The 21,209-nt window shown below is 30.8% G+C and overlaps 1 protein-coding gene across 1 annotated transcript in view; it reads left to right on the forward strand.

The window, feature by feature from the left end:
* The first annotated feature begins 807 nt into the window (after positions 1–807).
* LOC148237000 (uncharacterized) overlaps positions 808–21,209 on the forward strand; it is a 495,914-nt gene continuing 475,512 nt past the window's right edge. Inside the window, exon 1 of the mRNA XM_088183465.1 lies at positions 808–1,195. The gene's annotated coding sequence lies outside the window, so the exon portion shown is untranslated. The remainder of the gene's footprint in view (positions 1,196–21,209) is intronic.

Below are 21,209 nucleotides of genomic sequence, written 5' to 3' on the forward strand. Positions count from 1 at the left end.
TAAAATAAATGAAAAAAAAATATGGCGGCCTTATAACTGTACGCATTCATTGCTAGTCGAGTCGATACTTATTGGTCAATTTAATGAAACATTATAGAAGAAATTTAATGATAAATTAAAAATCAGCGTTTTATTTTAGTACAAAATATATGCATATCGTATGACGGGGATAGGGAATATATCAATTCATTTTAATTAGCAGTGTAATTTAGTGTCTGTGTTAGAATTAAGCAGTGTATAATTCAAATTTGTGTTTATAAGTGTTTATAGCTATACGTGAGGTCGTTGCTCCATAACCTTGAGAAGTGAATAGCACGCGAATTGTGTTTACACTTGCGTTTTTGCCGGCGTCCTAACCGACGCCGATGCACCCCCACTAATCGTCACGCCGGACAAGGTAATGTCTTTGTACTTTTCTGTGTCTTTCGAATATAGTTAACCCCATAGAGTAAAGAATGTATTATTATATGATATTCTTTACTCCCCTTTGTTAACCCTTTGTGCTCGTAAGTCGACAATGTATCGACATCCGAGTGCATTTATTGGCTTTGTGTTTGAGCTAATTTTGCCAATTTAAATTCAAAATCAATTAATGATAAATATTTTTCATATAAATAAACTTGAAATCATCGACATAATACTTTAAGTAGGTCAACAACAACAACCAAGGTGACCTTCGTGTCACTCGCATAAAAATAAATCAAATTAGAGATACATATTTTAAAACTAGACAAATGCAATCTGAGGTGAATGACATTTGTTATTTTTAATGAAGCATAACCTTGAATTGTCTGGATGCATCTAGAAATATTTGAAAAAAATACCAGTAGGTATGCGACCTCGGTCGTAAACGGTCGAATAAATTGTTTTGTTACATTTTTCTCGAATAAATGTTGTCGTTCATATTTTTTTATAATAATATCCGTTTCGATGTTTTTAATTATAAAGTGATAGTGTAATTTAGTGTATGTGTTAAAATTAAGCAGTGTATAATTCAAATTAGTGTAGTGTTTAGATATATTGTGCGTATAACAGAGTGTTTATACGCACAATATATTGTTACTATGCGCGGCACCGTTGCACCAGTGCAACCGACGTGACGCGTCCTTTCCCCCGCCGGCCTCGCGGGGGTAGAGACGCCGATTCACGCCGGAAGCGAGATATTTACAATTCTAGGCATCATGCAGTTGACAAGGTAATGTCTTTCTAATTTTATGTGTAACCCTTTGTGCTAGCAAGTCGACATCGTATTCCAAACATTGTCCTTAAAACTTGAAATGCATTTATTGGCTTTGTGTTGGAGCTAATTTTGCCAATTTCAATTTATTAATGAAAAAAAAACTTGTAGTAAACACATTTTAGTAATATTCAATTTTTAACTTATGCAAATAGCTCAATAATCTTAAATTTACGAGTGTAAGTTTATTGTAAAATTTTTAATCGGAACATGGCCGGACCGGGCGGTTTTAAGACCTACATAACGCGATACTTGTTAGTTATTGCTTTTACAATAAATGGATTTTTTCCTTCAAAGGGTATCTATATTTTTACGAAATGGGGTGAAACGGGATTATATGCTCTAATTGTGCATACTTCTTACTTAATATTGTGTGTCTGTTATGAAATAAAAACGATTTTAGTATGACGTAAAAAAAGAGCGAGATGCAAGCAGAGCTCGCTATCTCGCTCGCATTATTAGAATCAGCGATTGACAACCATCGTCATTTTTAGCGGCAACTCAAATAATAATATTAGTCTACACATTTCATGTATTTTCGAGCTAGTTAATTACTAAGTTATGTAAAACATAATTAGTACTCTTTGTTTTAATTATTTATAAATATAATACATATATTGATTTACTTTTAGAAATTATCCATATAATTACAAATGACGATATAATATTAGATGTTTAAGGAAGTGACGATGCATTTGATATTAACGTGACAGTAATAGTAGTAGAAATGATATCTAACCACTTAAAATAAGATGGATTATGCCAATATTTGATGCAAATAATTAATACGAATCTTATTATAATCTTAAATATTATGACAATAAATTGGTATGGTGCGCCAAGTAAATATTGTTAACCTAATATAATACCTCTGCACCAAGAGATTCGTTTACTGTCCGTCCAGATACCCAGAAACCCGAAACTATAGAACAATATATCGATTTATAAAAACTCTAATGAATTTACTAAGATAGATTAGCATAAAAGTTTATTATTATTATATATAAGCTAATAAAAATATTGTTTCTAAAACAAGTTTATATATGGTCCCATTTTAAAATTGTAAATCCTACAAATTTTTTAATATAATTTTCATTTTAATTTGATTTATTTTATACGCTTTCTGGATTGATAGTGCAGCAAGGGCATTTAGTACATTATAGGAAAGCAAATTTCTCATATGTATTTAATGCCATTCAACGACCTGAACGAACGTTCAATATCAGCTTTAGATACGTTCATGCTAAGTCTATTTCTATCAATTTCAAATCTTGTACAAGTTTCAAGTTTTAGAATAATCTTTTATTGCAATCATTTTTTATGATTAATTTAATTATTTTTTAAAACCTGTTTTAATAAATTCCTGTCCAAATGTCCAAATATGGTTTTAAGTTCAAATATAATTAGGGTATAACAGTATTTTCATATTTCCAAGGTATTGAGTTTTGAATAAGAAAATACATTTTTTGTCTTCCACTGGAATTAATGTATTGTCAATTGTAGTTTGGTAAGTCTTTTTAAGAGATTTGATCTTTTCATTGAGCAATGTTTGAAAATGTTGTAGTGCTTGTTCAGCTGTTATGTAAGTGTAATTAAATGATTGCAAAACATTTTATTATTCGATTTTAGTGATTCTTTTTAATATTTATCTTAAAAACCACAAGATTTTATGTCTATTTTTATCATCTAAATTATAATGCCTAGAAATACTAAGGCGATATTCAAAGCTAGTTATAGATAAAAAGGATATTTTGTCAAATGTTGTAAATCTTACAGTATTATTTATAGTAATCTTCTTGCATTATTGCTTTAAAATTTTATTTCGATTTCCGAAAGATATTTTAAATACAGAATTTTTTTGAGCATCGAGGCGTATCAAAGTCAAGTGTATTGTGCTGCGTTATATACACGTAAGCTGTACTCGCGAAGATTTTATTTTCGTCAGTTTAGTAGTTCGATCGCAGTTAATTTATTTCTAGTTAAAATTTATATGCAAATCCGCACTAAACAAAGACCGATACGGATCCAATCTGTATGTTTATTATATTCGTTCCTAACATTACTAGCTATTATTAAGTTTTTTAAAATGGGATTGAAATTCTTATTGTTCAATCTCGCCTATGCGACTGTTATGTATAGTTGCTTGATTTTGGCCTATCTTTCTCGTTACAATTTTTTTTAAATATTAAATAAACATTAAAAAAATGCTAGAAAAACGCGATTTAAGTGAAACTAAAAGAGCGAATATAATTTTTACGACATGCTGTCGTGAACAATGGTTATGTTTACTAATTTAAACACACAAACTGATTAAAACACCCAAAATGCGTGTCATTTAATGAAATACTATGAATTTTATTGAAATGGAAATATTAAAAAACGACCACTGACTTGCCAATTTTTTCCCTTGACTGAAGAAAGCTGAAACGCCCCCTGGAATTAAGACACATGAAAGTCCATCCAAACTCGCAATTAGCAGAAATACGCCTAGGATTTACCGAGCTAGAAATAGAGTTAGCAGCCGCTTCCCACAAAATCCGAAATCCAGAGTTCAATCTGATTTTAGGAGGCGACTGCATTTTACAATATGCAGACAAGACTAAGAGCGTATTATACAAATTGTGTAATTAAAATATTATTTAAAATACTAATACATTTGCTCTAAAAAATTTAACGCGTAACTGTTAAATCAGTACAATACAGTAGCGTGCGGTCCATACATGCGGTAGATGCAGCGCATGTCTTGGGATTGTAATACGATTCTAAAAATTAAATATTTTTATCATTTATTAATTTTTTTAATTTACGTTATTATTTTTTTTTAAATTGTTTGATTACTACTACTTCCATTACCTTTTCTATACAAGGAAATATAAGCTTATTTCCTTAACTTTTTTATTATTACTTTATTTTAGGTATTTTTGTGGCCAAAAACCGATCATTTATCATTTCTTGTAATGCAATCTCTGTGGATTGTTGTTCACACACAATATTTTGTGAAAAAATAAATCCATTAATTGTCTGATTACTACTTTTTTCATCACCTTTTCCATACAAAACAACATGGTAATTTGTCTCATTTTCTCAACCTTTTCACTATTTTTTATTTAAGGTATAAGTATAATAGAAGCAATCTTTAAAGTATTAGGTATTTCTCTTTAGGAGTGCTTTATTTACTAAATAATGTATTATAATTCCTAGTATCATCCATGTTTCTTTAATTATATTCAATTTATCAGTTTTAATTCCTTTTTGCAATTTAAAAATTATATAATTAAAATTATTTAAAAATGTTTGAAATATGGCAAAAAATTGTTAGTATTAAACAAAATTTTGTCTGATTTATTTTAGGCAAAAATTCAAATTTTCAAAAAATTTTAGCTGTTTTTTCAACTAAAATTTTTTGATGGTAATTTTCTAAACAAGAATTCATACGAATAAATTTTTTTGCATAATCCTTTTTTAAAATTGAATATTTTAAAATTTTTAGAAAAAAATTTAAATTTTCCATATTTTTATCATTTTTTGAGCCAAATTTTTTTTGAAATTTTTTTTATTTTTGAGGTGTACAGGTCGTACATAGTTGTTTCGATAATAGTCATTTCGTTGCGTTTATAGGTATATCTGGAAGTCGTTGATACTTGTTCTCGAACACGTGTCCTAAAGGTTTGAACAGAAGGCAAGGCGTAAATTCGTAGTTGAAGAGGTCCATGTAGCGAATAAGTTCTTGGAGCGAAGTAGTAGTCCGAGCGTCAATGTAGTTGAGTCCGGTTTTATACCGCGTAATATACACCGTCGTGCGCATAAAGCATAATGCGTAATAGGAATGCAGCGTTTTTTAGATAGCTGCTGGGTTCGTGAGCCCAATTCACGAGACTTCAGACGCGTGTGCCGTGTCTTTTAACTAGTATTTTGTAGAAATCACTATATAACAATGATAACCAATATGTTTTCACTACAAATCGTCGATTAGTTTAGACGATTGAGAAACATTATATAAGCTCGAACAATGTGTACTAAGCTCACTTTTGTCATGAAATTTTACGCTTCGAACTTACGGAGGTTCTACTTCGCTATAACTTTGAAATAAACGAAAATTTAGCCAAACTTGCACAATGTAGAGCTACGCGATATATACATTTTATTAGATTATTTTAAATATTTAAATTTGAAAAATAGTAATTATAAAAATTTTTATCAGCAAAAAAAAGTTTAAATTAAAAAAAAATTAAAAATTTTCCCAAAAAAGTATAGAATAATATTTTTGAAACTTAAATTTTCTGTTAAAAAATTTGATTACTAAAATATTTTTTTTGCCAATTGAATTTCAATTGGCAAAAAAAAGTATTTAGTCAAAAATTCAAATTAATTTTTTTACTTTAATATTTTGTTAAAAATTAAAAATTTAAATTGCTTTAAATGTTATTTAGTCAAAAATTTAAATTTACAAAAATATTTAACCGTTACTTTTTAGTCGGAAATATCTTCGTATCTAAGAGACGGGTTGAGCTCATATGTGACAAGACGCTGACCTACTCTAAAAACAAACAATTTTCAACTCTTTATAGTGACATATGTAATACTTCTACAAACTTTTGAATCACTATTGTAGATATATAAGTAAGAATTATATACAAAGCGATCTAGAAACGCAGAAACATCTCTTTGAAAAAATATTTATTCGCCTCTCTAAAATTTATCAAGCCTATCCCCTTAGTCTACCATCTCACTCCGATGCACCTCTTAATTGTCGATTAACATAAACAATTGCGTGCTCGAGCCAACAGTGGCCCAACTCCGCCGCAAACGAGCTCGTTTGTTTTTCATTAGTCGCTTTCGTTCACGCGCAAGGGCGCTAATCTAATTTATCCTGCCTCCTTGCTCCGATGCTCCCGTGGCATTTTAACTGTTATTGCCGCGGGCCGAGTTTAATTCGCAATTGGCCAGGTGAGCCGTTTCAATTTGCGATGAGGAACAAAGCTGCCGCCGCGGCTAATTCGATGTAAGCAATAGCCGTTGCGGCCCTGGTTCGACCGCGCTTTATAGCGTTTCGCGTGTGACTAATGCTGAAACGGGTGGCGCGTGAGCGAAATGCGAATGGGGGTTGAAGCCGGACCGAGTTGGGGTAGTGCAGGGTGAGAGGGCCGCGTGAGAAAGAACCGGGTGAGAGGACTCACTTACGGCTAATTCAATTACTCGAAAGGAGCGGATGGAAAAAATATAGTATACGGAGAGCGTGCCATATGGGTTGATGTTGGATGGATTTTTTTGGAAATCGAGCAGTGTTTCCCTTCGTTATATAATATAAACCAAAAATAGTAGTATAGGGTGAAGCACAAATGTTGCTTAACAAATATGTTTGTTTTACTATATAAGTTTGATACAAAAGGAACGCTATTTTCAGGTAAAATTATTCTAGAAGGGTCATTTTATGTAGATTTCAAAATTTTACAATAGTTTTAAAGTCAGCCGTACAATTTGTACAGCAATGAATATAAATACATAGTATATATCTGTACTGGTTAGTCTCTACGTTTTTAAGATTAGGTTGAACTATTAAACAGGAGACTGTTTAGCTGGTCCGGATCGAAAGTTTGATATTAAAGCTGCCGCTTTCTTGCAGTTATAAGGTTTGTCATGGTTAGGGTTCTCAATTGAATATTCGGATCTATCAAATCTAATAATTAAATAATTTGTATACTTGAGCACACAGGTAGTAGATTTTTCTTCTAATACACCTGAGTGACTAGTGCCGCTCCATGATCCTTTATACGCCTTTATCTTAAGAACGGAATAGCGTAGCCCGTAACGTCTCAGACTAGTAACTCTGCTGTTTTGAGTTCGAGCTCCGGCAGCGGCATTTGATTTTTTATTTGTAAAAAATTGCGTTATTATTAAAACAGCTCCAGCTGCAGTAACATCTATTGATTATAAATTAAATTACACATATTTATTTATACTAATAATATAGATTTCACTGATTCCCAGACTTTCAGTCTGATGATTAATAATTATTTGTAGATATTCATTACATCTGATTGACTTAATATTCAATATACAGACTTCGTTGTAACGCATTGGGCCTATCAGGTTACAACGGAAGATTTAATAAAAATAAAATAAATAATGCAGGATATTAAGACGCTTTTACTCAACAAAATAATGATTTTACGCCTTCGAAAAACATTTGCGAATAAAATGTTTATTGGCGTAATTTCTTATGAACGAAATTCGAAGAATTCGTTTTTTGAACGAAACAAAATGTTGGAGAGACTTATTTTTTATTATCATTTAACGCTTATCTAAAAACGGTTGTGCGTTGCAAATTTTTGTGAAGCTTTAGTGAAGTTATCAGTTCTATAATTTATTTATATAAAATTATTATGTTGGCAAATTACTATTAGAAAATACAATAGATGGGATGGTTTAAAAAATATACAAAAAAATCAAGTCTTAGAGGGAGTGACGTTCGACCAAGCATGAAGATTTTGTATATACATAGCAAAAGTTTTCGATAAGGCGTCGAGGATTCTCGGCTTCGTTATGCGGAGCGCGTGTCACTTCAATAATTTTTTATCGATTTGCGTTCTGTACGATACGCTAGTCCGTAGCGTCCTCGAATATGGCTCTATTATCTGGAATCCGAGTGAAGCGAAGTACTCCTTGTTGTTGGAAGGAATTAAAAAATAATCGGAAATCTCAATAAGGAGTATGGGCCATATTCATATTTGTATTATAATGCCTTTTTGCTAAGAGCGTTGGAATACAATTTATTGCACTCTAAGTGTAGCGTCTACTTAATAAAGCACTTTGTAAAGTTGTTAAGGGGCGGTGTCGTCAACCCGTTAATGCTCGACTACTTTCGGCTTCGGAAGTCTCGATTGAATTCCTTATTCTTGCCCGGGCCATGCAGCTTTTTAACAAGTGTGTCAAGCACAAGGATGTTTACGGAGATAGCTATGAGGAGCTTGAGCAAAATATATGGGATCATGCTCATCAATTGTATATTATTTCTCTGGGATGTTTTTGACAATTTTAAATGAATTTGTATGAACTTAGCCGAGATACAAGGTGATTTTTATTCTACTATAAAAATAAACTAAATACATTATAAAAATAATTTTGAAGTATCTTGTCTAAGTAAAGGGGTTAAAAGACGTGAATTTAAAATCTTGTTGCACAGTGATGATATTTTTGAAAATTAACAATATTAAAGACGTATGCAAATATAATAAGAGGAGTAAAATCTATCTTGAGCTGAATTCTGATTCAGAGTTAAGAGCAAATCAAATAGCCATGTTCTTAGCTAAATTATGAGAAGGTTTAATGCATTTGGCAAAAGATCAACAGTCCGATTATCAAATACTATCGCTGCAGCGATTAACAATTTCAGCTTGTCAACAAGAGTAATGACATTTAGCAAATATGTACGAGTGTTGGATTTTTTTTATAAAAGCTAACTAATAAAATCAGCATACCTACCAATTTAACTAGAGTTTTATTCAAGTTCAAATCAAATCATAAAAAATCGTAATGACAGACGATAGGTGTAGTTATAAGCATTTCGACTATCTTCTATTCCGCAATACTAGTGAAATCTCGCCCTCAGATGTTTTTTCCCGTAAAACTATCGATATATTTCCCCTAAAATAAATTTCTATTCAGCACATGCTCTTTGTCGTTCGTTTCGAAAGTGAAACAGAGCGTTGACCACCGCTGGAATGACGGCAGGGGGCACCTGTCAATCTGACAGACGTGCCTTCCGGCTACTAGTGATTTACATTTAGTACTCCTTCCATAATGCAGGGGTTGCACATTCAAGGCTGATTGATTCGCGAAAAAAATAACGCATTGTCACGCTCCCCTTGCGATAGGATACATTTTTTCAATTTGTAGTATCGTTTTACACATTATAACAGAATGTCTTCAGGGCGAAAATAGAAAAAAAAGTTGTTAAGATAAATATAACAAGGAAACCTAGCATATATGTTAGTGCATTAGGGGTAAACGCTGTAAGGAAAAAAATTATATATTTCTTACACATCAAAAAGTAGTGTATTAAAAAATCGAATCGAATTTATGAATAAAATTTTAATTAATATTGTTTATTACTTATCAAAGTTTAAATTATAAGTTGCTAATATATTTTTACGTAACAGCAGTTAATATTAAAAGTGCTTTTGCTTGTACTTAAGTGATTATGACCAAATGTCTGTGTCGATTCGGCGTGAACTCCACTGGTGATGTGTTATTAAAAAGAGATTACAATTCTTCATTGGTAATTTTAAGCAACTAAAATTTCATTTATATCCTTTAAGACTGTTGTAGCGCTGTAAGAGCAATGCATTTTAATGTTTTCTTATTTTCGACAACAGTGATATTTGTAAATTTCACTGAGATACTTGTGTCTGTTTGTGAATTAGTAACACAAAATCTTTTTGTAAAAACTTTTGAATTAAAAAAAAAGAAAATTGTTCATTAAATAAATTTATTGTTAATCAAATAAATAGCCACAATTTTGTCAGAAAAAAAAGACCGGAATCTTCATTGGGTAAATCTATTTTAAACAATATCTATATATATATATATATATACAAAATAAGCAAAATAATATATTGACTATATTTTAGTTTAAATAAATTGGTCGATTCCTTAACCGCTTGTAACCGATAAGCGCTGCGAAACAAAGTGTTAAAAACAAAGTATTTTTTGTTATTCTAATTGCTTACAATAGATTCCACTAAAGTAAATTGTGCAGAACATAAATATTTAGTGTCATATCGCTAGTTCATTGTTATATAGCGGGCCGCTCAGATCCTATCACTTTGACTAGTTTTTGGTTACATCTTGCATAATTTAGTTACAATATCGATGCTTTAGGATAGTCGCTATTTTTGTATTAATGTTGCGTAGTTATCAATAAAGATATATACATAATTAAATATGTATAAATATTGGGTAAAATCTTTTATTGATTAAAAATATTTATTTATAAAATTTGATTTTGTTAATTCATTAAAAGTTTAAATTTATGTTACTTAATAATAATAATAATAATAACAAATTCCACGTTTATATATTATAATAGTAATAATATATAATAATGTTAGGACAGTTTAAAATGCAAAGTGAGTAAGTGCATTATTATGTATCGTGATTATGCATATGAATATTATGTAGTATTTTATATAATAATTTAAAATATTGTGTAGAATTTTAATTAATTAAAAGTACTATGTATTATTTTTTTTATTTATTATTATCAACATTTTTATGATTTTCTAAAATACATAATTTAACACGATGACAGGTGAAAATATTATAAAAAATCAGTTCGCAGTAGTTCTTATTTTAAATAATAATAAATACAATAATATTACTTAAGTGAGTAGCGAATAAACTGGCTATTGTATTAAATATTTAATTTCTGCACTCTATTTTCCACATCTTAGTAATGTCAAACAAGACATGTTCGAAATAAATAAATTATGTCAATCATCAATAGCAACGATCGTCCATTAAAAAGGGAGCATCAATCATCATTACGCACCAAATTCTCTCGCATACAAAACACGAAATCCATTTCCAACGTCCATTAACGGCAAAATTTTAAATTTTACAAATAAAAAATGATCCATCAATCACACACAATACTATATTATTAATAAAAATGGAATCGTAGACAAACAAAAAATACACTAAAAAAGAATCACTTAGTCGCCACACGTCCTCTCCCACACCTACACCGAGGGACATCAAATTCTCATTTCTCGTCCCATTGATGTGTGTGTCCCTCTGTCACTCACTCGCCCTCGACAATCGCCCTCCCTTGCCCGAACGCCCCTGTCAATAACTGCTTACCTATAATAAATAATAGGCGTTGTTCAACTGTCAAGGGCTGGACTTAATCCGTTGTTGTTCTGATGGACGCCTATTTTCTAACACCTTTTGTAACATTAATAACGCGACGACAGCTAATTGTAGTTATTTTATTCCTACAATGTAATCCAAATTGAAAATTATTTACTTCCTCCTCATTCCATCGTTGATGAAAGTCGTAAACCATAATTATTGGTTGGGGAATATATTAATGATTCTACTTTAACTCTTCCACTTTACCTGTAGTATTTTTTTTTAAATGGGATATTTTTCTTGGATAGGTTTCTACAATTTAAGAATACTTCTTCTAGACTAGATCCTCGCAAAAAGCTTTCTGTAACATATTTATTACTTCACAGCACTTTATTCCATTTTAAATTAAAAAATAATAAATAATAAAGAAATTGCAAGGCGTTGTCAATATTTGACTGTGTTTTATACTAATACTTTTTGATCAAAAAATCCTGCGTGAAAGACAGAAAAAAATTATTATTGTTAAAAATATGATAAAATGCCTCTCTAAAAAAATAAAAAAAGATGTTTACACAACATATAAAATACATTTGAATGAGCACGTAGATACTATTTTTTTTAAACCAATGTTGTCAGATAGAACATACAATAAAGCCCACTTTATTCGAATCCATTCAATTACAATTTTGCAGTTTAATTCATAAACCAGAAGTTGTGTTTATTTAGGTTAATTTTTTTGTTGCAAATAAAAGCGCAAAGTCAGCTTTCGCGTATCTGAATATTTGCAGTGTCGACATTTGTCGCTTGTACTGCGCGAAATTGGTCAAATTTACCAACTCTTGCGGGATGAATGGCGCTCAGGTGGCCCCCCCAGGTTTATCAGGCCCCGGGGACTTCGCCCCTGTCAATTATCACCGAGGGACTTGCCCCCCACTCGCTAACTACACGTCAAAATTACCGGTCGTTAAAAAATGGACGACGCAATATCATATTTTACGAGTGCGCATTTACAGCCGGTTGAATTGAAATATGCGCATTGTTTGCTATGGGAAGATATTGTATTTTCTAGTGAATAGTGTAGATGCACTTTTTTTTAAAAATAAACTTATAAATTATATTATCGGAATAGCGTAGTTCATAAGGTCTAGACTTAAACAAAATATGCACTTAGATATTAATGGCCAAAACACGACTGACATAATTGCTATTAACAATGGTTTATGTATTAATAATCTATTTTGTATATAATAAGAATATTTATACGTCTGTTTATGACCTTCACAAACGATTGTCGGATCAAGAGTAAACTGACAACTCCAATCCGACCTTCGTCACATCAGTTGATGCTGATCCACAAAAAGAGTCAGTCAATCATATGTCAAGATAAAGATTACCATACGATCGCAGACGTGTTTATATCGTCTGGAAAAATTCGCAACGAAAACCCGACCAGACGTAAAAGTACGCTTAGTCACCATGAAGGTACGGTGACAGTACACAGAATTCCAATATTAAAAAATGAATCGTTTCCTAAAAGCATCGGCTTTGGTCGTCGCATATATAGAAACATTTTAGTATTGAGAAAGTTTGAGGCTTATCTGACGTCTAAAGAATTATTATTAATATCAAGCGCAGAATAAAATACATATGATCTGACATGTACCAAAAAATTGAGAATTGTCATTACGAACGAAGTTTGGGTGGGCGAACCAAATATTCATGTTTTAAATCTAATATTAAGCTATAAATTTGCAGTTGAATTTTTAAAAAGCTTTAAATATAAGTTTAGGAAAAACGTGCAGATTTAAAAAGCACATCATGCGGGATAAATAACAAAATGCAATAAGTTATAAAAAGGACGCAACAATAGCGCCTCGACTTGAAAGGACATAAAGGGGTTGCTAACCCACGCTCCAAGAAAACGGTTTCAACGTGCAATTGAATTTTATTTTTTATTAAGAAATATTTACACATATAAAATATATTATATGCAGCGCATGTGATATATATAATCCAAATTTAATTTAATGAAAATATAAGTCTGTATCGTATTATAAAAGTGCTTTATTTTTCTTTATGCGGAACAAGATGAAAACTAGTAAATTGAAGTTTGCGAAGAAGAACTCGCTCCGTGCTTATACACACGCGATTTTTTCAGTGATAAATCTCTAGAGGCCACCGTCTTAATTCCTTCCACTCTTAGAAGTTTTCCCCGGCGCACTGACGGATTCAAGCGAGCGATACAAATACGTATTGGAAAGTTTTTCAAGAGTTTCCACGACAAGAGTTATTCATTTGAAGTTTGCCTGATGCCTTACCCGTCCGATCTATCTGATACTTCACTTACGGATCATGCGTGTGTTTGTGATCAATTTTGAAACAATGTGAAAAACATACATGAAACAATGATCAGACTTCTTTTTAATTTTATTTTAAAATCAAAATTATTTTTGCCCCTCAGTTTTGAACAAAAATATATTCATGTGTATTTTATCTCACGCAACCTACATAAGCAATGTCCTGTACTCGTGTATCTGCGATTGAATAATTTTTAAATATACAATTTATTATCTTCATTAGGTAAAATAATAATTTTGAAAAAAGAGAACCAATAATTTAATAATGTTTAAAGTCCTATAACATCTGTTATTTTACTATTTTCTTGTTATTTTATGTAATCTACAGAGCAGTGCTCTGCAATCTTTTTTCACCCACGGCACACCAAAAGTGTCACATCAGAAGTCAAGACATAATAAAGATAGATAAATTTCGCATCCATAATATAAAAACTGTATCTAATGGAGCCAAAACGTCGTTTCTGCGCCTTCTTTTGTTTACTGGAATGCGATCTAGTTTTGGGAATTCTCATTGTGTAGTAGGTAGTTTTCAAAGAATCTCAGAGGTCATTCTGCCCAAGAAACTTTGGCCAATGAATTCTTTAAAATAATAATGGATACCAGAGTTAAAACAGATATAAAAGTTCAAAACAATCAGCTGGATATGTTTGTTGACAATAAAAAAAAAAGATTTAGTATAAGTTGACATTATCTTGGCGGCACACTTAGTATCGGCTGTTGTTTTAGGTAATTTTACAGTGTTTTTTTTTTGCGATAACCTTAAATTTTCTAATACACAATAAATAATTTATAAATCTCTTTACAAAACTTTGTTGAAAAATGTTTATATTTGTATTATTCTAAAAACTAATTGCTCTACGTAGCATAAATATGCATAAATAAAAAAAAAATAACTGATTTTTTAAAGTAATTTACAAACCCTACAAAATTTACTTTATTGTAAAATCAACATTTAATGTGTTAAACCTAATAAGAAAATGTCAATTTAATACTATATTAGGATTAGTTTAAAAGGTTCATATTCAAAAACTTAAAATTTTACAAGAGTATAAGTTATTTTAGTATAGTATTTTTTATGTGCCGCCTATCGTTGTCGTGCTGGGAATATTATTATCAAAAATGATTTATTTGAATTTTATAAAAAATATTTACTTAAAAGATTATGTTTATTTTGATATTTGTTATCGCTTTGTATATACGGTGTATATAATATTACGCGTAAACAGAGGAAATATATTTAAATATAATAATAAAATAATAAAAAATAAATTTAAATTTTTTCGATTGATTTCCGAGCCTCCGGTAATAAATTCTGTTGTTTCGACCAATGAAAAATAAGCATTCAAATATAAAACAAAATGGCCGACAGTATCGTGACAACGGTTTTAAATAATTTTACTACGCGACGGTAATTTTCAATAATTTGTCGTGTACATTGTTCGATTATACTGAATATAAATGTTCGGAGTGCAAATTAACTACGTGTGTTTTAACTGTGAAAATTAAATATATACATAGTGTGTGCGAGGATAGAAAGAATACCCTGATAAACTACCATAAAACAACATTGAAATCTTCAAAAGCCGAAAAGTGAGTTTTTTATAAATCATAAACATTATCAATGTTTCCGATTTAACCCTTTGTGCTCGTAAGTGGACAATGTGTCGACATCGTATTCCAAGCGTTGCACTCGTAAGTCGACAATATGTCCTCATAACTTTGAATGCATTTATTAGCTTTGTGTTCGAGCTAATTTTGCCAATTTAAATTTATTAATGGTAAAAAAACTTGTGGTAAACACATTTTAGTAATATTCAATTTTTAACTTATGCAAATAACTCAATAATAATAAATTTACGAGTGTAAGTTTATTGTAAATTTTTTTATCGGAACATGGACAAGTAATAAATACGAATCTTATTATAATCTTAAATATTATGAAAAATTGGTATGGTGCGCCAAGTAAATATTGTTAACCTAATATAATACCTCTGCACCAAGAGATCCATTTACTGCACATATACCCAGAGACCTGAAACTATAGAATAATATTACTAAGAGAGATTAGCATAATAGTTTATAATTATTATTTGTAAGCTAATAAAAATATTGTTTCTAAAACAAGTTTATATATGGTCCCCTTTTAAAATTGTAAATTATACAATTTTTTTTATATAATTTGAATTTAAATTTTTAATTTGATTTATTTTATATACTTTCTTACTTACTTTATTCGGAATCTTATTATTGGCAACTTAGCGTCAAAAGTGTTAAATTTTCTTTTAAAAATCATTGGTTAAATTGTCAAAATGTATTCTTTAGCTTAAAACATATGTGTTAATGTGCATATTGTTTGTGTTTTACTTATTGTAAGGTGCATGACAATTTTTCGTATTATTTATGTTTTAAAACTCCATGTAGCGCATACTTCTTTATAGCAATTATTATAGATTTTGCAGATTTATATGGTTATTATATTATATGTTTTATTTATCAAACAATATATTTTTTTATCTTTTATAATAGGTTTATTATAATCTGATTTCCTAAAATGTATTAAACTTGTTAATGGAAATAAATTCTACTATTCACCAAGAAAAAACAACAAGTAAAAAACCTAAAACCTAGATTTCACTAAGAAAAAAACAACAAGTAAAAACTTGTGCTCTTTGTATCTTCAATCTTGATTAAATTAAATTGTAACCATTATTTTTTTGTATGAACGCAAATTGTTGATCGATGTTATGAGCGTAAAACGCTACGAAACTCTAATAAATATTTAGTACTACGGGGGGTGGGTCCCGCTCATCCGACCGTCAAAAGTTGGGTGCCCGCCCATTGGGTTGGACTTGTAGGTCCCAAGTACCGGTAACGGCAGTGGTGCACACAACGGAAAGAGTAGTTACACCTCCTGCTGGTCTCTTCGAGTGGCTGCTGGTGACTTTTACTCTACAAATGTTTGTCTCTCTGGCTGTCTTCCTCTCTGAATATCGACTATTGTGATGTAAAATAATTTTATTCTTTTTGTAATTTGAACTTAGATAAAAGCGTATGCAACCATTGGTATCACAGACATGCTCGTTGCTAAAGAAATGTTTATTAAAATAAATTCGATAAAAAAAATTACGACCTAATAAATAGTTTCTAAAACAACCCAATGTATAAAAAAATCTACAAAAACACGCCGAAGTGAAAATGCAATAACCGTAAAACACTCGGCAATGGGTCACACGTTCGAGATTACCAACAAGAAATATATTATTTAACTCGTTTATTTTCGGCAGGAAAGCCCTAGAGCCCTGTCGAAATGGCAATGATCCAACTCGGTCATTATGAGCAACGCTCACGTAGGGACTAACTACGAACTACGAACGTTACCCGTCATAAAAATTCATATACCGAAATCGAACCTTCGTCAGGTATAATTAAAATCGAGCAACAATGGGCGAAAATTAATTGGCCCAATTTGGCTGGGGCGGCCGTTAACTTGTTCTTTTACTCGTGTCAGTTATAAGTGAGCGCCTTTCGTGATGAGATTTCAAAAATAACTCGGCTCTTTGTTCGTTACGGCCGCCGTTTAATAGACACGTGAATTGTTTGCTCTGCTGTTGATATTGCGAAATTGAATAGTCCCTTTTGTTCGAAGACAATTGGTGAGGATACCGCAACTAAATTATGTTGTCAGTTATAGTTTTTAACTATCGATCCACTTTCAAGATACACACACATTCATGGGTCAAAATTATATTTTTAACTTATGCTTTATGTTGATAATTTCATTTTAATTTAAAAATTTAAAAAATGCGTTAATGATCAGTGACAATTTAAAAAAAAATCGCTAATGAAATTTTATTAACGATCCTTATAAATTTTCTTGAAAATGGGGTAAAATTAACCGAAAAAATTTTTTTTTGTATTTTAGGGTCGAGTGGTTTGACTTTTTCAGTCCGTTAGTAAAACCTTTGCTTAGTATATGAACATGATTAAAATATAAACAGTAATATATAGATGTAAATTAAGCGTCAGTATCAGTCAGTGGGGGAGTACATATGTATTGAAGTGGTGTACATCGTCACGTAAAAGTTCTTAAAGAGCTGATGTTGTCACAATTCGAATTGAGTGAATGTATGTGTCGACTAAGTTATTGCGAACCCTTTTATATGAAATTTGCGAGTAGACTTACCAAATAGACAACCGGTTTATTATAAAAATTTATGCCATTTATAGCATTTCTGTTTATAATGAGTATTTTTTATGTCATCTGTAAATGAGTTTCGTATAAAAGTCTAATCCAAACCTAACCTATACTTGTCGTATGGGTTAGATTTGGGTTTGAACAACAAATGGACGTTTTGCAACTGCCAAAAATTTAATGTAATTTTCGATCATGATATGTTAAGCACCGATTATCATATATAAAATTCTGATCATTTTGTTCAAATTATTATTTTATTAAAATACTGATTATATATTTTGGTACCAACCTGTTATTGAAGGGAAAATTTATAAAAAAAAATTTTTATCATTTGGTTATACATTTTATTTATTTATTTACTGTTTTGACAAACGCTTACTCGCTATCGCTCGTTCGCACCCAATCTATTAAAATTTAAAAACGTATTTATGTAGCAAATCATTGGATTGAAATTTATACAGGTTAGGTGCGAACGAGCGGCAGCGAGTGAGCGTTAGTCAGAACAGTACGCACCACATGAACAACTCTCTGCAGCAAACCTATTTAAAATATAATTTATAATTGTATATAAATAAATAAAATGTATAACAAATTTTTATTTAAATTTAACCCCCGATAACAGGAAATTACATTTATTTTAATAACTAGATATTTTTATGTTTTTTTAAGTGATCATTTATGGAATTATTTACATATGAATTTATAATATATTACCATACTATGTCATTTTCTTGATCCCGTTCACCTTTAGGTTATTTTTACATTCTCAGTGACAACGTTTTGAATAGATAAACTTTTAAGAGCAAGTGGAAGTTTTCTCTAGACGTAAACGACGTCTGGATAAATCTTTCAGAATGCTCAGTTTTGTTTTGAAAAACGCAAATAACTTACAGATCAATTCGACCATCTATAAGTTATTCGCGTCCTCTATGCACTTCTTGAAACGGGATCTACGGTTTGAAATCCAAGAATAATCAAATACTTTTATTAGAAAAAGTTAAGAAAAATTCTTGAGATACCTTAATAGAATAATATTTGGTTTATATCTGTTTTTGTATCTTGACAATTTTCTTTAAGGAGCATTGAGATACGATTCGCTGAGTTCTCCCATATAGTTGTACGTCATAAAGCATTTCTTTAAACTACTGAATCGTGTTATATACTTGAGAATTTCAGTTTTGGGTTTCGGTGCAATCACGATCCCGTCCTCTTTTAATGACTGTTAAAACTGGGACTTAAGCACTAGCCGATTCACCTATGACTGACGCCATATGGCTCTAGCTGGTCCGGTTCATATCAATCCATTTTAACGTTCTATATATTTTTTGTGTGGTATAATATTACTATATATAGTTTTTTGACCATCGTGCCATATTGGGGTAACCTTTTAGGTCATGATACTTAACTAAGTAAATGATTTTTACATATCAATTAATATAATACATTATAGATTGACTCATTTTACATTTTATTACCAGAATTTATAAGGTAATAAGTCTGCTGTAGTAATAAAATTGTTGAATAATTATGCTTCCTAAGAGTGTTGAGATTTTTACTTTTATCATTACTTTCCAAAGGCAATCTAACGCCTTCGTTATAATCCACGAAGCAAAGCACAAATGGGATCTGAAACTCTCGATATTTAAATGAGAAGGCGTAGGTATATTAAAATTTTACTCTCTTGTATTTTCTCCTTTACAAATTCAGTTTGCTTAAGTATCTGCAAACTAATTTAAAGATGCAACTGTTTCTTGACGTAGGATATGAAGTAAGGTAATGAACGCATAAATTATCTAAAATTAAGGCCAATCCCTGGTTTTCTAAATTTTTTGCTTATATGTAAATACCTGTATTTCTTAGTTCTAGTAAATTAATTAAATTGGTAATGTTACAAAGTAAATTGTTAGCTTAAAAAGGGATAGGTTTTATAATAATATTTCTGAAAAACGTTTAATTTATAGTTCCGTTTTAATATAAGTTTAGTAATAATTAATTACATATTCAATATTTCATACCATCTAATAAAATAATATGTTTAAATAAAAATAACAAATGTTGGGTTAAACAAACGACTTCCAAAATTCGTTTAGCCAAATACACTAGTATAATAATTTAACTCGCGTGCTCATTACGACTGGTATGCCGACGATTTTTCTCTTTTTTTCTGCTTCCAAAACAAACGGTTCAACCCTTTCGCACCGAGCCGTTTAACCCTTTAACCGGACGTCCGATACGGCATTCGTTCGAACATGAAATTGGACGCCATACATTATTTTGTCTTTGTCGTAATTAAAACGTTCATAAACGCTTTCCGAGCTGGAAATATAGTCGAATCTTAACGGCATCACATTACACGCGCTGTTTAACTTTACTAGGTCGACGTAAATAAAAAAAGCTTGTTTTATTGTGAAAAGAATTTGATGTAAATATGTTGGTACGAATGTACTATATAAACGAGGATGTATGTATAATGCATATATGCGTAACAAATTAGTTTAAGAAAGGTCGAGCGGCCTGGCGGAGGTTTCGTAAGAGGATCAATGGTTTGTTAATAAATGACCTCAATCTTTTTCAATATACGATTGGGATGCTTTAGTTGATTTATCTTGGGCTTTGTTACAATTTTATCGAGCTTATATTTGCGTGTGTGTAATATGTAGATTTCCGGGGTTCTTTACGTTTTTATCAATACATATATATAGGCAAATTAATTTTTTTTGGAGCGATATTTTAAATTATTTTTAAATATTTATATAATGGAAAAAAAAGTAGTGACTGTTAAAAATCAACATATGTATAACCTGATAAAAAAATTAATTAATTTGATATTTAGATTTTGATTTAGAATTATATTAATCATGATTGATATTTCATAATATATTATATTAATATTTCCTCATACAGTGAATATAGTCTGGTTTCAAATAATAAGTTCGAATGTGTATATACAATGTACATAAGTATTATAGAAACTATAAATTTAGAATTTTTATGGAACAATAAAAAAATTGACGTGTAACGTAACAAAGGGCCGTTTCGCACCAAAATGACTCTGTTACAAGCAGCACTTATAAAAACCGATTTGTGCCATTCCCGTCACAGCTGTATACCACAGGGCGATATTGCTTTCACTTATGAAAATCAATAAAGAACACAGTCCATTTCAAGAGAAAATCTAATAAACGCTCGATAGACTAACAAATAGCGAATCGGCCTTTGGCCCGCAGGAGTTGGAAATCTAAGAAAATACGCCCGTTCGACCGTGAAACTCGCTCTTAACTCGATTTTCGTCGGCCCTCTCGCTTCTTTTTCATCTATTTTTCCGTTCCCCAATCGAAATCTTTATGGTCCAGCGAGACAATCGATCCCCCTGCCACTGATACGGTAGGTACTTGTAGGGTTGCCATGTTTTAGAATTTAAATATCGAAAAACATAGTCACTAACTATATCAGATTTTAGCGAATCCAATAAATATTGATTAGTAAAACAATGGCACAATCAATTCATAACTTGTAAATTTATTTTAGGATCAATAACTTTTTGATTTAAATAAGATTATACTGATTA

The sequence above is a fragment of the Plectrocnemia conspersa genome, unplaced genomic scaffold (assembly GCF_051122295.1).
Source record: "Plectrocnemia conspersa isolate PC_06_02 unplaced genomic scaffold, ASM5112229v1 ptg000003l, whole genome shotgun sequence".
Lineage (NCBI taxonomy): Eukaryota > Metazoa > Arthropoda > Insecta > Trichoptera > Polycentropodidae > Plectrocnemia > Plectrocnemia conspersa.